Genomic DNA, 22,087 nt, shown 5'->3' on the forward strand with positions numbered 1-22,087 from the left:
ACACTATTGGTGCTCTGACTAGCCCAGGCATACCCCTAACATTACACACACCATGTTCTATTTATAGTGCAGAATCCCCAAATTTCTAAACCCTAATTTTTGAAAACCTAATATTTGATTTGGGGATTTTCAATTTGACGTACCCACTTGCGATTTCACCTCGACCCATATCTTGTTCTGTTCTTCCCACTTGTTCTGCTGTTTTTGCTGCTCTTCTTTGTGAACTGTGAACCCTAGCTCGAGTCGTCTCATCAACTCCACGCCCTAGGTCAGTGGGATGTGAATTTGATGAAACACATAGGCTAGGTAGAGAGATGGTGGAGTTGCCGGGTGGTTGTGGTGGTGGTATGGTTCGAGGTCTGGTGGTGGCAGTGATGGCAGGAGATGGTGGTGGCGGAAATTGCAGGTGATAGGGAAGAGAGGAATTTGGGGAGAATAGGAGAAGAGGTCGATGAAGAATGGGTTAGGGGCTGTTTGGTTTGTGGTGTAGGTGTTTGGCGTTTGGGTGTTGAGCGGGAGTAGCGAACTTTGATGCACAGCGAGTAAAGAGTGTTGGATGATCCCATATAGATTGAATCGAACGGCTACGATGGAGAGGTATGTAGAGACCGTTGGATTATGAGATACAACAAATCTGACGGCTTCAGATGGAGTTAGGTACTATGTGTTTGACAGGAGCTTCGGATTTTTATGCACAATGATGAGGTGGTCGTTGGATGATGAGATGGATCCAATATGACGGCTCTCATGGAAATGGGTATGGATAATGGAAATGGATTTGGGTAAGGGTTTTGGGCCTTGGGTATGCCAAGCCTATATCTTCTTTAAGAAAAATTCTTCCTCTTCAAGCCCACTTTTAATTGATCCGGCTCTTGCAAACATCAATCTTCGCTGCCTTTCTGCGGGAGTCTTTGCCGTTTCTTTCGCTTCGTGAGTTAACCAGGCTTTATTTAGTACCTAAAAATTCAAAATTAATTGAAAAAAGTATTTATTCTTGAAAACAACGAAAACACAGAATATGGGATAAAATGGAGCGTTAGTGCACAAATGATGAGTTAAATGCCAATAAAAAGGTGCAAATATATACAATATTTGGCACTCATCATCGTCCAAATCTTGTTCATAATAATAATAATTGTTGTTTTATATGTTTCTAAGATACCTTACTTGTGTTTTCCAAGATAGTCCTACAATACTAGTAAGAGTGGTGTTAAAAAAAATTTACTACACATAGTATAGTTGTATCATGGTAGTTTTACAATTCCAACAAGTGTACTGACTGTAATAATCACAATACCAATAAGTGTTGTGTTAAAAACATTTACTACTCACCACAATGATTGTAAAAACAAATCTTGCAATATAAGTAGGAGTTGTTCAGTATAGTTGTACAACTCTAGGAAGTGTAATGACAGTAGTATTCACAATACTAATAGATGTTGTCTTCCAGTTTTCAACTACACAAACCAGATATTGTGAAATAGTTTCTTTACAACATAACTATGTGTTGTCCAAGATAGTTCCACAGCTCATACAAGTGACGTGTAAATCTTATTCATAATACCAGTATTTGTTGTTACATATGTTTCCACGATACCCTACTTGTTTTGTCCAAGATATTCCTACAACACAAGCAAGGGTTGTGTTAGGTTTTCAAAAAAAAAAATCGAAAGAGAATCACAACTTTGGGAAAATATTGTCGAACCATGAATCACATCACCCTTTACAACTCTTAGTCAAGTATTGTAGAAAAGCTTGGACTTTCTAAAATACCCCCACTACACAATGCATAACATGGAGTTGTCGTAGGTGTACTACAACGCTAATACAGTGTCGTCAATGATGATTTTTCCCATAGTAAGCCTTTATGAAATAGTTCCAAACCTCAAAATAATAAGGACAATGCAAGAACATATGATATGTTGTTTCTCTTTCAGTATTGCATAAAAAACACAGATCACTGTCTATCTCTACTCTTCTATGCCTCAACATGTCTCTAGTAGGAAGGGAATTATGAAAAGAAGACCAAATAATAAAACTAACCTTGTGAGGAATATATTGTTCTTCCATAGGTGCTTCGTGAAATTGCACGAGTAAAGCTTCCCAACAAGAGCCTCATAACATTTACTGGTGCTAAAGCTATCCATAATGGACATAACATCTTCATTTTTCCCAAGGGCAGGAATACGCACATCATTCCTTAGCAGGTCCCATTCAAGCTTCTCAGTAGCATTCAAAGATCTATTTAAATCACTCTTCCACCCATTTTTATCTATCATCGCATCTATAGAAGCATCCTTATCCTTCACTACTATCAACACCTCCGAGAATAAGTCCTGCAAACAACCTCCATCAAGCCATTTATCCTTCCAAAATCCGATTCCTTTACCATTATTAACTGTAATTCATACCATGTTCAGTACCGTAGGAACCATGTTTACGATATTCTTCCACAGACTTCTGCATAGGGGTTTAGATTCTACGTCCGGCATTAACAAGCCATGGTTCCTCTTGAACTTCTCTTGCACAATCTTTTTCTATAAACCATTTTTGTTTTTAGAATACCTCCAAATCCACTTAAACAACAACGACTGGTTAATTTTCCTTAGATTCCTCACTCCTAAACCTCTGTTAGCTTTAGGCAAACAAATCTTTGTCCAAGCAACCCAAACTAATTTTCTCCGTCCTTCCGCCTCTCTCCATAAGAAGTTACGCATGATTTTAACCATTCTTTTTTCCACACTAACTGGCAAATGAGACAGAGACAAATAATAAATTGGAAGACTAGAAAGACAACTCTTGATAAGAACTAGTCTACCTGCTTTATTCTCCTCTTCTTCCAAGTTGCCAACTTTTGCTCCATCTTAACCAAGACATGATCCCAAACTGAGGTACTGCGCCATTGTGCCCCTATAGGCATACCGAGATAAGTAAAAGGTAACTTCTCCGACTTACAACCAAGCTCCCTTGTAAGAATATCAATTACATTATATGCTCCCACACTAATCATAGTAGTTTTCCAACTTCAACTTCAGGCCTGTAATCGTCTCAAAGACTGCCAAAATAATTAGAAGTTTCCTTACTTCTTCCGCAGTTGCATCAACAAAAATCAATATATCATCTGCAAATTGTAAATATGAAATAATGGTTACATTATCCACAACTAGAAAGCCTGATAATTGACCTCTTTCCATTGCATCATTAATTAGTTTGGAGACAGAGAATCTCCTTGTCTTAGCCCCTTGCTCGGTTTGATTTCTCTGTCGAACTACCATTCACAAGAATAGACAAACACGAAGAAGTAACACACCATCTAATCCAAGTGATCCATTTATCATCAAAATCATGCTTTTGTAAAATTGTAAAAAGAGATTTCCAATTAACGTTGTCAAAAGCTTCTCCATATCAATCTTACAAAGAATACCAGGCTTCTTAGCCTTCAACCTGCTATCCACACATTCATTCGCAATAAGCACTCCGTCAAGAATTTGTTTGTCATGAATGAAAGCTCCTTAAAAGTCAGAAATAATGTCAGGAATCACCTTCTTCAATCTATTAGCAAACAACTTGGAAATAATCTTGTAAACACTACCAATAAGACTTAACGGTCTAAAGTCTTTCGGCGTACAAGAGTCTTCTTTCTTCGGAATTAGAGTGATAAAAGAACAATTAAACCTCCAATCAATAGAACCATACCTGTGATAGTCTTTTATTAGCTTCAGCAAGTCTTCCTTCAAAACACCCCAACAACTCTTGAAAAATTCAGCCATAAATCTGTCTGGACCAGGCGCCTTGTTGCAGCCTATCTGCTTAACCACCCCCCAAACCTCTTCCTCTGAGAACTCCCTCTCAAACCAAAGTTTGTCTTGTCTCTTTGATTTTATGAAAGAAAAGATTTTTCATGCCCGAGTTCAACTCATTTTGTTGAGAAAACAAATTGATGTATAAATTTCTTATTTCTTCCTTTATAATGCTCTGATCAAAACTATCAATCCCCCCACTTGAAGCTTTGCTATTGTGTTCCTCTTCCTCCTTGCACTAGCAATACTATGAAAATATTTAGTATTTGAGTCTCCCATCAAAAATCATTTTGTTTCGCCCGCAATTGCCATTTACGTGCCTCCATCGTTTCAATATTCCTCAACCGTAATTTACAACGAGTTCTCTCTTCCAATTAGCTTTGACATAAAGCCCCAAAATCCTCTTGAATATTCAAGTCGTGTAATCAATATATATATATAAGCGTGTCTGTGTCTGTGTTCTGTTGATTTCTGTATCTGTGTCGTGTCCACATCACGTATCCGTGTCACTGCTTCCCAGCGTTTAAACATGTGCTGCAGGGGTAGGTGCTCTAAAATCGGGTGCAGAAGATCCTTAAAGTGATCTTTCTTGGAGACTGTATGTTTCATATCTCAAGGATAGATATTTTTTCAAACACAAAGGACAGTGACGGTTGATTGATGCTGTTTTGGAAGCTGAATTACCGTGGGGGTAGTTAAACGACCTGTTAGGTTCAGAGTCATGATGGCTAGTAGGAGTGCTATTGTGTAATGCAGTGGGGTTGTGGTTAACTTTTGATCTGACTTGGCAGACGAGGGGTATTCAGATCAATATGCCGACCTTACACTCCTCCACGTGTAGACTCCCCTCGTTTAAATATTTAAATTTCTTTGAATGTCATTGAGCCACTTTCTTGGTTCGGTCAGGTTGCATTAGGTATTGGAATTTGGAACCTTCCCACTCGAAATATAAATAACTGAGTGGTTGAGCCCTACAAGACGATCACTTGTTCTTTTTTTCTACGGCAATGCTGTTCTAACCATGGTCGATTTACTATTTTAAAAATGCATGTCTTATCTCATACTTTATTTCATTCGAAAATGACCTTAATCAAGCAACGGTTAATTACTTTAAGATTTTAGCTCTTTTCTAGATCACTTTGGAATAAGTTGCGTTTTGTGAACGTTTTATCTAAATGGTGTTGTTTAGTGTCGGTGTTAGTACAATTTTTTCCCTTTCATAGGTAGAGGTAATTCACCATCAATAGTGAAAAGGGTTTTTCATAAACCACAATCCAGGATTGTGAGACCTGTAATTTATACTGGAAGATTAATTTAGACAACCATAATTGTGGAAATCTTGTTGCTTTTAAGATTCAAATATAACAGTGCCACAACCAGAACGTTCCGGTGTAACATGTTTTCTGCACCCAGGGCATTGGAGAGTTAACTTTGAGTGGGCATATGTATTGAGGTTGATATTTTTAGAATTGAATAAAATGTTTTAGTTACAAATTAGTAGGCGGTAGTAGTGTTGCTCTTTTCTATAGATTATCTTTTGCTTATCATTGTTATTTGGCAGCAAGAATAACAGAAAGTAGTTCTATTCTTCTTCTTATAAGAGATATTAATAAGCTGACTATCATCCGTATGCATACATCAGTTCTCCAAAAAAAAAAAAAAAAAAAAAAAGCAATTGATCTGGTTTTCAAGTAACTCATCTGTACTGCTTTGAAATTATTGAAGTTGATTTTCAATTAAACCAACTGATTTGATTTTAATTCAGAGTGTTATAATGTTAGATAGGTAGCTGGATACTGGCTGGCTGGGAGGCGATTCAAAAGAGAGGAAAAAATGTTAAATAATGTTGCTGGGTATTTTGGCCATTTCAATGTTTCGCTTTTAATTGTTTGTGTATTGCGGTAGTCTGATAGATCTACTAGTGTATGTTTTCATTAGGATCAACAAATATTAGCGACCTCAAATTTGAGAACAGGCCGGGAGGCGATTCAAAAGAGAGGAAAAAATGATTCCTAGGTCATGGATTAATACTACCTCGTGTTGTTGAGGGATCCGTTGACAGCCCCTTTGCAGACCAGCTGATAATAGATTTGCATCAAAAAATATACAATAACCACCGGTGGACCTCGTATACCTGGATTCTCATCCCAATCAGCATCAGAGTATCCTTGTAAAGTAGCGAACCCATTGGTAAAAAACATTCCACGGTCTAGTGTACCTTTGACATATCATAACACACTTTTAGCAACAACTAGATGTGAGGTTGTGAGAGAATGCATAAACTGACAAATCTGAATGACTGCAAAGCACAGTTAAGATCTTGTCCAAGTTAATTACTAAAGAGAACCTACAATAGACCTGTATTCTATAAGGTTAGGCAATATATCTACATCACTGGAACTAAGCTTAAATGAAGCCCGACAAGGGGTTGAACAAGGTTTTATTGCAACAAGATTAGTTCTGTTCAACAAATCCATAACATATTTTAAAAATCTGTTCTGTAACCCTTTGAAAAGAACATTAATCAACCTTTTTTTTTAAATCGTACATAAACTTTTCTTTACTTGGTCAATATAATACCTTAAAGCAGAGACCACATGGACTTGTTATGTCCATACATTTACTCAGTAATACTAAAAACGAGGTTACACCTCTATAAAACTTTCTTACTATCTGGACTTGTTACAGACAGAACATAACCTTGTGCACCTGGGGTTTTCTGTGTTATAGCTGAATTCATAACCTTATAAACCTGGTCTGTAACCCTTTGTGTTAGAGCATTGCTCGGTCGAACTCGCATGCGTTGCTATCTCAAGCATGTTTGTCAATGTTTATGATCAAAACTATAAGTCCTGATTTCTAGTCTACTATAACTAAGGTCTCGGACTAGGATAGAAAATGTAGTTGAGCTCAAGAACTCCATTGCGATCATCATACAAGACGAAGATTTACTCAAGGAACCGGTGGAACTTCATCGACTAAAAGGTATGTGGAGACTTCAACTTATCTATCACTCAAAAGTCTATTTATCTCCTATCTTGAGACAAAAGTCGTTTTGCTATATAGACTTAGATTATACACATTTGATATTTCGAGCCGAGCATATCTCGCCTATCTATTTCTCGAAATATGTGTTGGTAAGCTTTCGCTTTAACCAAGTTCATCTTTACCTAGTGAGGAAAGTCATGTTATGTTTGAATCACTTTGAAAATTTGCTCTGACGAAAAATAGTTTGTGAATAAAAACTATATAACATTCCTTGAGAATGTTTCAATGATTGAAATGAGAGTTTAGATTATATAACCGTTGGTGGATATAAGCATTGTTGTGGAAACACATATATGTATAAGTCCTATTCCTTGAACCAAATTTTTCGAACTTTGTTGATCAAGAGAACCGAAAGTTTGCACAGTTTTCGAACTCAGTCCGCGAACTGGCGGAAGTTCTCGACCCGAGAATATTTGCTGGAGTTTGAGAACTCACTTAGCAAACTCAGTCCGCAAACCCAGTACGCGAACTAACGATAGTTCTCGACCCGAGAATATCTGTTGGAGTTTGAAAACTCTTTCCGGGAACTTAAGTCCGCGAAGCCAGTCCGCGAACTTGAGTAGGTTATATCTTAAAACGATTTTTCTTGAACTCATATTTATATTGATTAAGGAATGCTTTTGAAAACCATGGCTATAAAGTTCATGAACCGATTCGAGTGAATCAAATCGTCTTTGCTTCGACTGTGTCTTGTGTAGTTACATAAGATCTAAGCAATTGAACAACTCTCTAACTAGTTTATTTGAGTCATTTGAACTAGTTATGGTGAATAAGAATATGGTTGATATGAAAGTGATCATATGGCTAACCATGTGGTTAACTATTGTTGAACCAACTAATGTACAAGTTTGGGTACGGTTATGATGAGTGCCAAATATTGTATATATTTATCCCTTTTTGTTGGCATTTTAACTCATCTTTTGTGCATTAATTCTACATTTTATCCCATATTCTGTATTTTCATTGTTTTCAAGAATAAATATTTTTATTAATTAATTTTGCATTTTTAGGTAATAAATACAGTTCGGATGAGTCGCGGAGCGAAAAGAGCAGAAAAGTAGTGAAAAGCCGGGAGAAATCACGCAAGGAAGCCGCAAAGAATGGTGCGCACAACCTCATTTTCTACACACAAAAGCGCCTCCGTTCTCAGCCGTCAGATCAGTTACCAGAAGCATCCGATGGTCGCTCCTTCATAGAGCATCAAAATCTGAAGTCTCTGCCAAGCACCACAGCGCTGAAATTCCAAGCCTTCAGATTAGATGGTAGTTGAATCCAACGGTCGCTCCCTTGCTGTGCATCGAAGATTGATATCTCCGCCTTACACTACAGTACCTAACTCCATCAAGTACCGTTCGTTTCGTTGTATCCATTCATCCGACGGTCGCTCCTCGCTTGCCTACGCATCACCGTCCGATTCACCTACCAGCTTCGCATCCAGTGACTCAGCGTCACAGAACATCAAGATTGGATGAAGCCGCCTCACACCCTAGCGACCGAACCCTACCACCTAACCAAACACCCCCCTTCTCTCCCAAACCATCGATTTCACCTTCTCCTTCACAGGCTCTGCAACTCCATCACCTCTACCACCTCTCCCTGCCACCTTCTGCCACCACCATACCATCACCATCACCACCCCATTCACTCGACAGCAACAAAGCCCGAAATCACTATCCCCCTAACCTAGTTGTTTTACCATCTCTCACCTTTCCAAACCTAGGTGAGGGCAGATAAAACACCTCGAGTTAGGGAATCAGTAGAGTTGTTGGAGCAGGAGGAAGAACAAGTACAGAGGAGTTATGGGTCGACAACAATTTCAGAGAATTAGGTGAGATTTCTCCAATTTCTAAAAGCCCTAATTTCTTAAATTTGGGGATTTTTTGTAAACTATAAAAGGGAAGTGTTAGGGATGTAAAAAACGTTCTTGGGTCATCCAAGTAACCATCAATTAGGGTTTATTTTAGGTTTAATTTTAATTTCAAATTTCAATTTTAATCCAATTTCATAATTAGGGCTCTTGTTCACTGTGTAGTGTTTGATGTTTTAGTGTTTAATTGTTTGATGTTTTGTTAGTCTAATGCTCTTAGTTGTATAAATTCACTGTTAGCTTAATGTTCAATTTCAATTCTTGCACTGTTAATGCTGTTGTCTCCTGTTAATTTGTATGCTCCTGTTATGCTGTAAAAATTATTATGTTATGTTGTCTCCTGTTTGTGTTCTGTGTGTGATTGTATTATCCATGTTATGTTTGTCTTAATTAGTTTGTGTGTTCTGTTTCTACACATGAGCCTGTAAGTCCCCTGTTTAACTCACATGTTCTTATTCTGAGTCTTAATGCTTGACAACCATGAGGACTCTTAACTGCAACATGTTCTAATTCCCCACTAGGGTGAGAAAACAACTGAACCATGATGGTTAGCTATTAGGATGGTTTTTGCTGAACTTAAAATAGTTTAGGCTAGTTAGACTCCTGAAAGACCAACTGATTTGTGATTAGTGGTGCTGTAAGAAGACCACTAATGCTAGGGGTCAGTGGTGGTTCTAAGGAATTAATCAGCTACATTAGTTAGTGAGCCACTGCCTAGTTAGTCTGTGATTGGTTGTGCCTTAAACAGACAGCCAATACTAGGGGTTAGCTAAGGCTGTAAGGTTGGTTAACTAGACATTTGACAAAAACTTAACCTAGGTGAACTGGCTAGGTAAAGGGAATTCTCATCCATCTCCTTGCACTTCCCATCCACAATTTCTTTTCTAGTATTGCTTCATTTCAGTTTCTCCACAACCCTGCCCTTGGCCTTAGGCCTTGGTTCATCTTGTTTTGTTTTGCTGTTTAGTTTTCATTTGCTTTGTTCCTTGTTTTTGCCCTGTGTTGTTTTTGCTTGCTGCTTTCTCTTCTTTGCCTTGTGTTGCTTCTGCCCTGCAGCTGCTGTGCAGCACTTGTGCTGCTGCTGCATTGCTACTTCTTTTTCTTGGCCTTGCTGTGCAGCTCTTTCTCCTGCAGCTGCTGTTGCTGTTGCCCTTCCTACTGCAGCTCCTGCATCAGACAACACTGCTGCTGCCTCCTGCATCTGAACTTCTGCAGCTGCTGCTGCTGTTGCTGTTGTCTGCTGCAGCACCACTGCTGCATTGCTCTCTTCCTCTGCCAAGGCTGCTGCCAAGCTGCTGCTGCTGTTGTTGCTGCAAGCCTGCTGCCAAGCTGCTGCCACTTCTTCTCCTGCTGCCTTCCTTTCTCCTGCAGCTGCTGTGCAGACTTGCTACTCCTGCAGCCAAGCAAAGGCCAATCCAACTGAGCCCAATTCACTTCAGTGAAGCCTAAGGCCCAGTCCTCAGTAACCAAGCCCAGTTTCTAAAACCAAAAGCCCAGAGCACAACTTGGGCTCATCAGAAGACCAAAACCAAAGCCCAAGTTCATTATTAAGGCCAAAGCCCATTTGCACTTCAAAGATAACTGAGCCCAAGCTCAGTTCATTTTATAGTTAACAAACCCACTAAGCCCAATTCATTCAAAGGACATTCAAACCCATTAGTACTCAAAGCCCAATTTAAGCCAAAAGGCTTCATAGCCCAATAGCAATTTAGGAACCCAATTAGCTAAAACACTTCCAAAACACACCCGATCTCTGTGGATCGACCCGTACTTGCACGAGCTACAACTGACGACCGTGCACTTGCGGTATTACTGTAGGCCCCCGTTTTTATTGCGCATAATTATATACCCTTTCGAGGCCTGCCAGGTTACACGAGCCTAGAAACATGCATTTCATTTGGGTATAACAAGCTATGTTTTCAATCTAACGGTTGATAAATATTAGCTTGAATCTAATCAGGTTTTCATCTAACGGTGAATATTGAATGCTTGTTACTAAGCTAACATTGATTGCAAACTCTGATTTGAAAGACTATATAAGGGAGAACTCTAGCAACTAGGAAATCTAATCCCCACACCTTACGTGTAATACTAGTTTTAAGCTAGAGTCGATTCTCTTTTAACCTCTGGTTTTCTTTTCTCAAACCGGGTTAACGACTTAAAGACTTCATTGGGATTGTGAAGCCAGACCGATACTACTTTCTTGTAGTTGTGTGATCTGATCTTGTTGTTTCTATTGTACAAGTACAATTGTAATATTGGCTTGAGATTTCTATCTCCGATAGGAAAGATAAAAAGTAATCACAAACATCTTCGTCTCATCGTTTGTGATTCCGCAACATCTTGTTTCGCTACCATACGATTAAGATTGTTGTGAGTTGATTGATAATACTAGGTTGTTCTTCGAGAATATAAGTCCGGATTATCAATTGGTTCCCGTTCACCTTGATTTATCAAAAGACGGAACAAAACTCATAGGTATATTCGTGGGAGACGGATTTATCTATCACCGTAGACTTTTGAGTGTGATACAGATTTGTTTATTGAAGTCTTCGACTTTGGGTTGTAGCAACTCTTAGTTGTGGGTGAGATCATCTAAGGGAATCAAATACGTAGCATCATGTTGGGATCAGAGACTTAGGAGCATAACTGTACCTTGAATTAGTGTGAGATTGGTTGGGGTTCACCTACAGTCCAGACCGAAGTTAGTTTGTAGTAGGCTAGTGTCTGTAGTGGCTTAATACAGTGTGTGTTCAATCTGGACTAGGTCCCGAGTGTTTTCTGCATTTGCGTTTTCCTCGTCAACAAAATTCTGGTGTCTGTGTTATTTCTATTCCGCATTATATTTTGTTATATAATTGAAGTATTGCAGGTTGTGCGTTAGAATCAATCAATTGGAAATCCGACCTTTGGTTGTTGATTAAGATTGATTGATACTTGAACATTGGTCTTTGGTACCGTTCAAGTGTTTTACTTGAGTAAGAATTGAATCGAGAAAGAGAGATATAACTCTTTGATATACTTTTATCTAGATTGAGTCTGAGTGTCTAGTTGATTCTCTAGAAAGTATATTGGAGTTAGTCCATACAGATTGCTAAGCGAAATATTGGGTGTGGTTGTTGTACCCCCGCTTTTTGAATTGGTATCAGAGCAGGAAAACATGTTAAAGACCTTATAAGTCTATGTTTGTAGCGATCTGATTATGGAAGAGTCTATCTCTAATAACGTACCAGTTCAGAAATTACCAGATGATTCAAAATGCTTAGATTCACCTGAGAGAACTGTCACATCTAATTCAATATCTAAGCATTCCCTTAATGTAAAACCTGTTGATTGGGAAGCTCTCCTAGAAGAAAAGTTGGATGAACTTTCTGATGAAGGTGATTCAGATATTGATAGAGATGTTGATGAGGAAGTCTCATAGTATGTTAAGTTTTTGGATTCGTGGAATATGAAGAATATTACAACTTCTCATGTCTCACCTCTTCCGACTTCTCTCTTTCGAGAAAACAAGAAATTGAGAAGATGTTACGCAGGTGTTTATTTTTCGAATCGTTCTAACGAATCGATCCTCAAGGATTCTGAGGAAAACCTACGTATAAAGTCACTTGAATGTGATAATCTTTATCAAAAGTACTTTCTATCGGAAGAGAAACTTGAAGAATATGAAGAAAGGTTTAACTCTCAACAAATTAGTTTTGATGACAGAGAAAGTGCTTGTCTCGCTCGAGAAAAACGCCTTGAGGCTGATTTAGCTGCTACTCTTGATAAAATCAAGATGTTGGAAGATGACTTAAAAAAGTTCAATACTAGTTCAAGAAAATTAACCACTATGCTAGGACAAAGTAAAAATCATCGTGATACAAGAGGATTGGGCTATAAGGGAATAGATACTCCAAGTACTAGCAAAGAGGTAAAATTTGTCAAGGCTAGTGATGCTTCTAAACAAAAGGTTTCCGCTGATGGAAAAACTGAAATACCTTCATCGGCAGTTAAGGTTCGGAAGAGCAAAGTATATCAACCTCCAAAGTCAGCATACACGGATCGAGGTAAGAACATTCCTTATGCTGGTAACTATTGCGGAAATAAAGGTCACCTGGAAAGGAGATATCGTTTCCGTATAAGGAATGAGAAACTTCATGATGTTCTTGTTTAGGCATCACAAGAAGTTATGAAACCAAGATCATATGTTAAGACTAATCCCCTTAACGCTACAGGTTGTAACTGTCCAACCTTTAGGCAAAGGAATCAGTGCTGTGATAAATCTAGATTTGCATATAAACGTCATACGAATCCTTTTTACAATCGTAATGGTTATCAAAAGGATAACTTCGTAAATACTAAGACAAGATCTGATGCTCCCAATTGGAGAAAGACTAACTTGCAAAAGAATAATCAATCCAATTCTCTTCCGAGAAATCTTGAAAAGAGTAATGGGAAGAAGGTTCTGGTTGTTCCTAAATGCACTCAGAAGTGGGTACCAAAGAAAGCCAAGGATGCTTTGAGTGTGAAAAGGAATGATCTTACAGAAAACTCCATGACTATGAAGAAGGCAGTATCCATGATGTTGGAACTTAACAAGTTTTTTGGAAAAATGGAATTGGATGTGAAAGGTTCTAAAAGCGATCTATTTCATGATAATCCAAAGGTCACTTGTGGTGAGCAAGACATTGTTCACCCCATCACAACTTGATTTTTTTGTAAGTGCATCCTTACCAAGGAATGCTCTGCTATGTATACGGTGAGGGAAGCACGAGAATTGGGGCACACATATTATGTTCGGTAAGGCTGTAGAATTCTACTGGATTCTTTTAAAAAGGTATGTCTATAAATCTGAGCGAGATTTGTGTTTCTATAATGATCCACGTACCTTTGTTATTGTTCATTTCTACCTAACTTGATTTGCGTTTAAGGTTCTTAAATGTTTAGGTTTGAAAATAGTAGTTCGGGATGTTTGGACTTCATGGTACACATACTTGGTGTGCATACCATCATTTAAAATCAAAATCCATGGACTAAAGTACGCATAACTATTTGCATACTGCTCCAGGTCACGGAAACTCGTTTGCAAACCCGTATGCATACTTGCCTGTAGACGTCGATATTCGGTAAACTTGTTTTGGCCGTAACTTCTTCGTCCGAACTAGGAATGACCCCATTCTTTTTGCATTCTCTTCCTCTTTGAATTATATTAAAAATGGATATGAGAATTATTGTATTTGGATGAGTTAAGATTGGTTTTTGTCCCTTTTCTTGTTTTTGAGTGTTTTGCTCCGTTGCGTAGCACTTGTTCCACTTCTCTTGGACTGTGGCACTTGTTATTCGTGGAGTACTACTATTCTAAGCTCATTTGTAGCTTTTACAAGAATGTTTTTGGTGAATCACAAAGAAGGAAGTTAAAGAATGGGAAGTAACACGCATTACTCTGGGATTCTTGAATGTTCACAATCATTTTATGTGAACTACGGTGCATGGTCATTAATGACTTTGTATGTTCTTCTTTGTTAAGTAAATATTTTTATAAGCTTTTGGTAGCTATTCTTGGTGTAAATCCGGGCGAAAAAGATTATTTCTACCTTCTAAGGACAAATCATCTTATATGTGCATTACGAGTTTGTCTTGATGCCTAGGAAACTTCTTATGAGAATTTATTCTTGTCTTTGAGAAGGATTATTAGAGTTTGGAGTAGCCATTATTGTGATTACAAATAGCTATGTCCAACGTTTTCATCTTCATGTTTTTAGGTTTATTTGTTTAAATTCTAAAAAAATTGTTTGGAAGATGATTTTTGCGGTATTAATCTTTATGGTTTTATATATTTCAATATTGTTATGGGATATGTGTATTTACGTCTGTGAACTGTGATTGTCCCATACCTTGTCAAAAGTAAAGTATTTCATAAGTCAATATTCATGCATTGATAAAAGAATGAATGGACTTTTGACAAATACAAAAGTTAAGCCTATTATGTCAATCTTTTATGGAAGATAGGTTAAAATCTTTTGTTTACAAGGATTATGTCTATTGTATGTCGTTATGCAAATAATGATGGAAAATAGAATGAATCCTAGTGTATTCCGCAGTATTGATCTTCCCGGATCCATAATTTTTTATGTATTACTGTGTTGTTCCATAAAGTGTCTTATGTTGAGCTCTATCGACTGAGTTATTGTTTTAGCTTAGTTGTTGTTCCGTGAGGTACTTTATGTCGAGCAGTTTCAACTAAATTAATCATTTTATTTGGTTATTTAGTTATGGGTCTGTAAGTTTTTTTATGTTGAGCACTATTGACTGAGTTGATTATTTCTTATGATTAACTTAGTAGTACCTCCATAGATTCTCCTATGTCGAGAATTACAATTGAATTGATTACTTTTTGTGGTTAATTTGATTGTGTATTCCGATTAGATTATTTATGATTTCTCTTGTGATTAATCTAATTGAGTAATTTTGAGTCTCCATAAGTTTTCTTATGTCGAGCATGATCAATTAAATTGACTACTTTTATGATTAGTTTGATTGTGTATTCCGATTAAATAAACCATGGGTTCTCTTGTGGTTAATTCCATTGAGTATTTTGGATTCAAATTCATACTTGTATGTGATTTGTTATGTCCAAAGAAATCCTTCTTTTCTTTTGAAAAATTAAGGTCATTTTTGTTGTTCTTTCGGGAATGACATTTTATGGGGGGAGTTCTTTTGAACTTGCGCTTAATTTCCAAATCTTTGTGGGGAGTGCGGCTGTGGAATATTATAGGGGTTATCTTGTATCTTTAAACTCCTTGATGAATGCATTTAGCTTCCTCTTTATGATTGCATCTAAAGAACAAGTTGATATATGCTTTCTTTTGGTCATGAAATGTCTCTTCCGAAAATTTCATTAGGATCCCGTTCTTGTACCTTTGCCAATTTTATTGACAAAAAGGGGGAGAATTAATATGTAGTTCACACTACAAATACATATGGTTTTCGGATCATTATGTAAGGGGGAGTGGTTTCCATGTGAGATGGAATATTGACTAAGGGGGAGTGATACATATCACCATAGTATTGTTGTCAAAGTTGTGATACAATTGAACTTTGATACTGTGTAATGATACTATGTCACTGTATAAAAATGATCGAGAACTCTGTTTTCTCATTGTTATAGCTACGGATTTTCAACAACGATGATGCTAAACTTACAACCTTTGGGATCATTGGACTACTTGGAAGTGACGAAGATTTCGAGTAATGTTGAAGATTAGGCATGTGGAATAGGAGCTTCAAAAATGTATTTGTATTTTTTGTATTCCATATGTATTAATAGTTTTTCCACTAAAATAACAAAGGGGCAGATTGTTAGAGCATTGATCGGTCGAACTCGCATGCGTTGCTATCTCAAGCATGTTTGTTAATGTTAGTGATCAAAACTATAAGTCTTGATTTCTAGTCTACTATAGCTAAAGTCTCGGACTAGGATAGGAAGTGTAGTTGAGCTCAAGAACTCCATGGCGATCATCATACAAGACGAAGAACTACTCAAGGAACCGATGTAACTTCATCGACTAAAAGGTATGTGGAGACTTGAACTTATCTATCACTCAAAAGTATATTTATCTCCTATCTTGAGACAAAAGTCGTTTGGCTATATAGACTTAGATTATACACATTTGATATTTCGAGTCGAGTTTATCTCTCCTATCTATTTCTCGAAATATGTGTTGGTAATCTTTGGCTTTAACCAAGTTCATCTTTACCTAGTGACGAAAGTCATGTTATGTTTCAATCACTTTGAAAATTGCTCTGACGAAAAATGGTCTGTGAATAACAACTATATAACGTTCGCTGAGAATGTTTCAATGATTGAAATGAGAGTTTAGATTATATAACCATTGGTGGATATAAGAATTGTTGTGGAAACACATATATGTATAAGTCTTATTCCTTGAACCAAAGTTTGCGAACTTTGTTGATCAAGAGAACCGGAAGTTTGCACAGTTTGCGAACTCAGTCCACGAAATGGCGGAAGTTCTCGACCCGAGAATATCTGCTGGAGTTTGAGAACTCACTCAGCAAACCCACTCCGGGAGCCCAGTCCGCGAATTGACTATAGTTCTCGACCCGAGAATATCTGCTGGAGTTTGAAAACTCTTTCCGGGAACTTAAGTCCGCGAACTTGAGTAGGTTATATCTAAAAACGGTTGTTCTTGAACTCATATTTATATTGATTAAGTAATGCTTTTGGAAACCGTGGCTATAAAGTTCATGAACCGATTCGAGTGAATCAAATCGTTTTTGCTACGATTGTGTCATGTGTAGTTACATAAGATCTAAGCAATTGAAAAACTCTATAACTAGTTTGTTTGAGTCATTTGAACTAGTTATGGTGAAGAAGAATATGGTTGATATGAAAGTGATCATATGGCTAACCATTTGGTTAACTATTGTTGAACTAACTAATGTACAAGTTTGGGTACGGTTACACGAGCCTAGAAACGTGCATTTTATTTGTGTATTACAAGCTATGTTTTCGATCTAACAGTTGATAAATATTAGCTTGAATCTAATCAGGTTTTCATATAACGGTGAATATTGAATGCTTTGTTACTAAGCTAACATTGATTGCAAACTCTGATTTGAAAGACTATATAAGGGAGAACTCTACCAACTGGGAAACCTAATCCCCACACCTTACGTGTGATACTAGTTGTAAGATAGAGTCGATTCTCCTTTAACCTCTGGTTTTCTTTTCTCAAACCGGGTTAACGACTTAAAGACTTCATTGGGATTGTGAAGCCAGGCCGATACTACTTTCTTGTAGTTGTGTAATCTGATTTTGTTGTTTCTATCGTACGAGTACAATTGTAATAATTGGCTTGAGATTTCTATCTCCGATAGACAAGATAAAAAGTAATCACAAACATCTTCGTCTCATCGTTTTTGATTCCGCAACATCTTGTTTCGCTACCATACGATTAAGATTGTTGTGAGGTGATTGATAATACTAGGCTGTTCTTCAGGAATATAAGTACGGATTATCAATTGGTTCATGTTCACCTTGATTTATCAAAAGGCGGAACAAAACTCATAGGTATATTCGTGGGAGACAGATTTATCTATCACCGTAAACTTTTCTGTGTGATACAGATTTGTTTATTGAAGTCTTCGACTTTGGGTCGTAGAAACTCTTAGTTGTGGGTGAGATCAGCTAAGGGAATCAAGTATGTAACATCCTGCTGGGATCAGAGACGTAGGAGCATAACTGTACCTTGGATCAGTGTGAGATTGGTTGGGGTTCAACTACAGTCCAGACCGAAGTTAGTTTGTAGTAGGCTAGTGTCTGTAGCGGCTTAATACAGTGTGTGTTCAATCTGGACTAGGTCCCGGGCTTTTTCTGCATTTGCGGTTTCCTCGCTAACAAAATTCTGGTGTCTGTGTTATTTCTATTCCGCATTACATTTTTCTATATAATTGAAATATCACAGGTTGTGCGGTAGAATCAATGAATTGGAAATCCGACCTTTGGTTGTTGATTAAGATTGATTGATACTTGAACATTGGTCTTTGATACCGTTCAAGTGTTTTCTCTTGTATTCAATTAGACTCGCAGATTTCTTTTTGCTTGAGTAAGAATTGAATCGCAAAAGAGAGATATAACTCTTTGATATACTTTTATCTATAGATTGAATCTGACTGTCTAGTTGATTCTCTAGAAAGTATATTGGAATTAGTCTATACAGATTGCTAAGCGAAGTATTGGGTGTAGTTGTTGTACCCCGCTTTTTCACTTTGGACAGAACATTACTCCACACTTGTTTTTCTAAGCGTATATTATCCTTCTCTTTAGTTAGTTAATATGAGACCCTAAACAGAGACCAAGTGGACTTGTCATGTTACACCTTTATAACACTTTCTTACTAATAGGACTTGTTACATACAAAACACAACCTTATGCGTGGGGTTTGTTTTGACAATCTAAATTCTAAATGGCTGAATTCCTTCTCTATTCATTTCATTCTGTATAAATAAGATCATTGTACAGCCTATAACAGGCAACAAAATATAGAACTAATGCTATATACTATTTGGCTAACTATTCTACGTAATATATACAATTACATGCAAAGAAGAATAATCCTAATTTGAGCCATAATATATCTGCAAAGAATCCTGAATTAACTACCAGTGATATCCCCCCTCAAATTGATGCTGGATGATTGTGAAGCATCAATTTGTCAACCAAGAACTGATGACGTTTTCTTGAAAGAGCCTTCGTGAAAACATCAGCTGTTTGAAGAGAAGTATTGATATGAGGAAGTGAAATAACACGACTATCATATGCATCACGAATAGAATGACAATCCACTTCAATGTGTTTTGTACGTTCATGAAATACTGTATTTGCGACAATTTGGATGGCACTGGTATTATCTGCATGAAGTTGAGTAGGCTCGGCTTGAGAGAAGCCAAGTTCACCCAAGAGACCACGAAGCCAAATAATTTCTGAGCATGCAGAGGACATAGCACGATACTCAGACTCAGTTGAAGATTCAGATATTCGTTGCTGCTTTTTGCTCTTCCATGATACAAGAGAGTCACCAAGAAACATACACCAGCCGGTAATAGAACGTCGAGTATCTGAACAACCAGCCCAGTCTGCATCACTATATGCATCTAAACGAATGGAAGTAACCACAGGAAAGAAGAGACCTTTATCAGAAGTGTCTTGCAAATAGCGAATAATGCGACGAACAGCAGCTAGATGGATGTGTGTAGGTGCTTGCATAAATTGACTAACTTGTTGAACATCAAATGAAATATCTGGCCTTGTAATCGTCAAATAATTGAGGCTTCCCACCAATAGACGATACAAAGAAGGATCAGAAAGAAAATCACCATCATCCCGACGATATTTGACATTTACCTCTAAAGGAGTGTCAGCTGAGCGACCATCTTATAGTCCAGCCAAAGAAATAAGATCTCGAGTATATTTATGTTGGTGTAAAAAAAGACCAGTGTCTGTCGACTGAACTTCAAGACCCAAAAAATATTGCAAAGGACCTAAATCCTTCATATGAAAGGACTGACAAAGATGCTCTTTAAGTTTGGAAATCAAAGTAGAGTCTGTACCCGTAATAACGATATCATCAACATAAATCAAGAGTAAAACAATGCCATTTAAAGTTTTGCAAAGGAACAGAGAAGAATCATACTGACTCTGGACAAAGGAGAAGTTGATAAGTGTAGTGCGAAACTTGTCAAACCAGGCTCGTGGTGCTTGTTTCAAGCCATAAAGTGATCGTTTGAGCTTACAAACATCTGTCGACGGAGTGGAGAAGAATCCAGGTGGTGGAGTCATATAGATTTCTTCCTTAAGATCCCCATGTAAGAAAGCATTCTTAACGTCCATTTGACTCAATGGCCAACCTTGAGAGGCTGCAATAGCAAGAATAAGTCTTACAGTAGTCATTTTTGCGACAGGTGCAAATGTTTCTTCGTAGTAAACTCCATGTTGTTGCCGATTACCAAGTGCCACCAACCTTGATTTATATCTGTCAAGAGACCCATCAGAGCGTAGCTTAATAGAATATACCCATTTACATCCAATGGGTTTTACACCCGCAGGACATGGGACAATATCCCAAGTATGATTCTCCTGAAGAGCTAGAAGCTCTTCTTGCCTGGCTTTCATCCAACATGCAAGTTTAGCTGCTTTAGAATCACATGTGGGAATTTCAGTGTTAGCTAAAGTGGCAGAGAAACCATACCGAGTGGGGGGCTGAGTGGTACGATGTGACCTGCGGAGATCCACTGGAGCAATCACCGGATCAGGGTCGGGAAGGATTTGTGAAGAAAGGGGTCGTCTTCGCTGATAAACATGGTTGCGTTTAAAACGCTCAATGAGTGGTGATAGATCATTGATATGCTCAAAAGTAGGAATACAAACATTATCAAGATGAGAGACATGCTGCTGAAAGAAATACTCATTTTCAAAGAAAATCACATTTCTAGAAATACGCATGCGATTAGCAACACTATCATAGCACAAATATCCTTTCTGAGTAGTACTATACCCCATAAAAACACATTTTACTGATTGAGCCATAAGTTTGTGACGCTCATGAGAAGGCAGATGAACGAAACAAACACACCCAAAAGTGTGCAACCTGTCGTACTGAGGATATGTGCTGAAGAGGCGATAATAAGGAGAGTCAAACCTCAATTTTTGAGAGGGTAAGCGATTGATTAAATATACAGCCGTAGATAAATCTTCCACCCAAAACTTTGCTGGAACAGAGGACTCCAAAAGCAATGTTCGAACCATATCCAACAAGTGACGGTTCTTACGTTCAGCCACCCCGTTTTGTTGAGGTGTATTAGGACAAGATCTATGAGATATAATACATTTCTGTTGCAAGAATCCCTGAAATTCATGTGACATGTATTCACCTCCATTATCAGATCGCAAAATCTTAATACATGTAGAGAACTGTGTTTCAATATAGGCTAGAAAAGCTTGAAACACAGTGAATACTTCAGCCTTGGTGCGCAGGAAATAAATCCATGTAAAACGGCTGTAGTCATCAATAAACGTAACAAAATATTTATATTGAGCATGTGAGATAACAGGAGTAATACCCCAAATATCAGAATGTATAATCTCAAAACATGTAGTAGCATGACTACCAGATGTAGGAAAAGGTAAAACTTTACTCTTCCCCAACTTACAGGTAGAACAATCAAAATTGAAACTTTTATCTTTGTTACCAAGAAAACCACGATTCATTAATGTTGATAAAATCTCATTATTCGGATGACCCAAGCGTTTATGCCAAATGGAAGCCTTATTCTCAACTAAAATAGAAGCTAAAGACAAAGTTCTAGGAATCGAAAATTGCAGCGGAAAAATTCTGCCCACTTTAGGCCCCTTCGCGATCACCTTCCCCGACACCTGATCCTATACAACACAACCATTACGAGAAAAGTGCACATCACAGTTATTATCCACCATTTGACCAACTGAAATAAGGCTAGTAGATAATCCAGGGGAAATAAATACATGACGAAAAGAGGGTGTAATATCTCCAACAGCTGTAATTGGAAGTTTACTACCATTAGCAATTTCAATATTTTGTGTACCAGTATACTCCCGTACATTGTGTAATAAATCAGATGAGCCAGTCATATGATTGGACGCTCCAGAATCAACAACCCAAGGAAAGGTAATTGACTTACTATTACCTTGAAGTCCAAGCGCAGAGAAAGCTGAAAGAATCATTTGTTGTATCATTTCTGGAGTAATTGTTGACTGACTAACAATAGAGGATGAAGCAACAGCTTGAAATGCTTGGGCTTTTCTATTTTCTGGACGTGTAGGACACTCTTTGAT

This window comes from Papaver somniferum, chromosome 11 (genome assembly GCF_003573695.1).
Source record: "Papaver somniferum cultivar HN1 chromosome 11, ASM357369v1, whole genome shotgun sequence".
NCBI classification, from domain to species: Eukaryota; Viridiplantae; Streptophyta; class Magnoliopsida; order Ranunculales; family Papaveraceae; genus Papaver; species Papaver somniferum.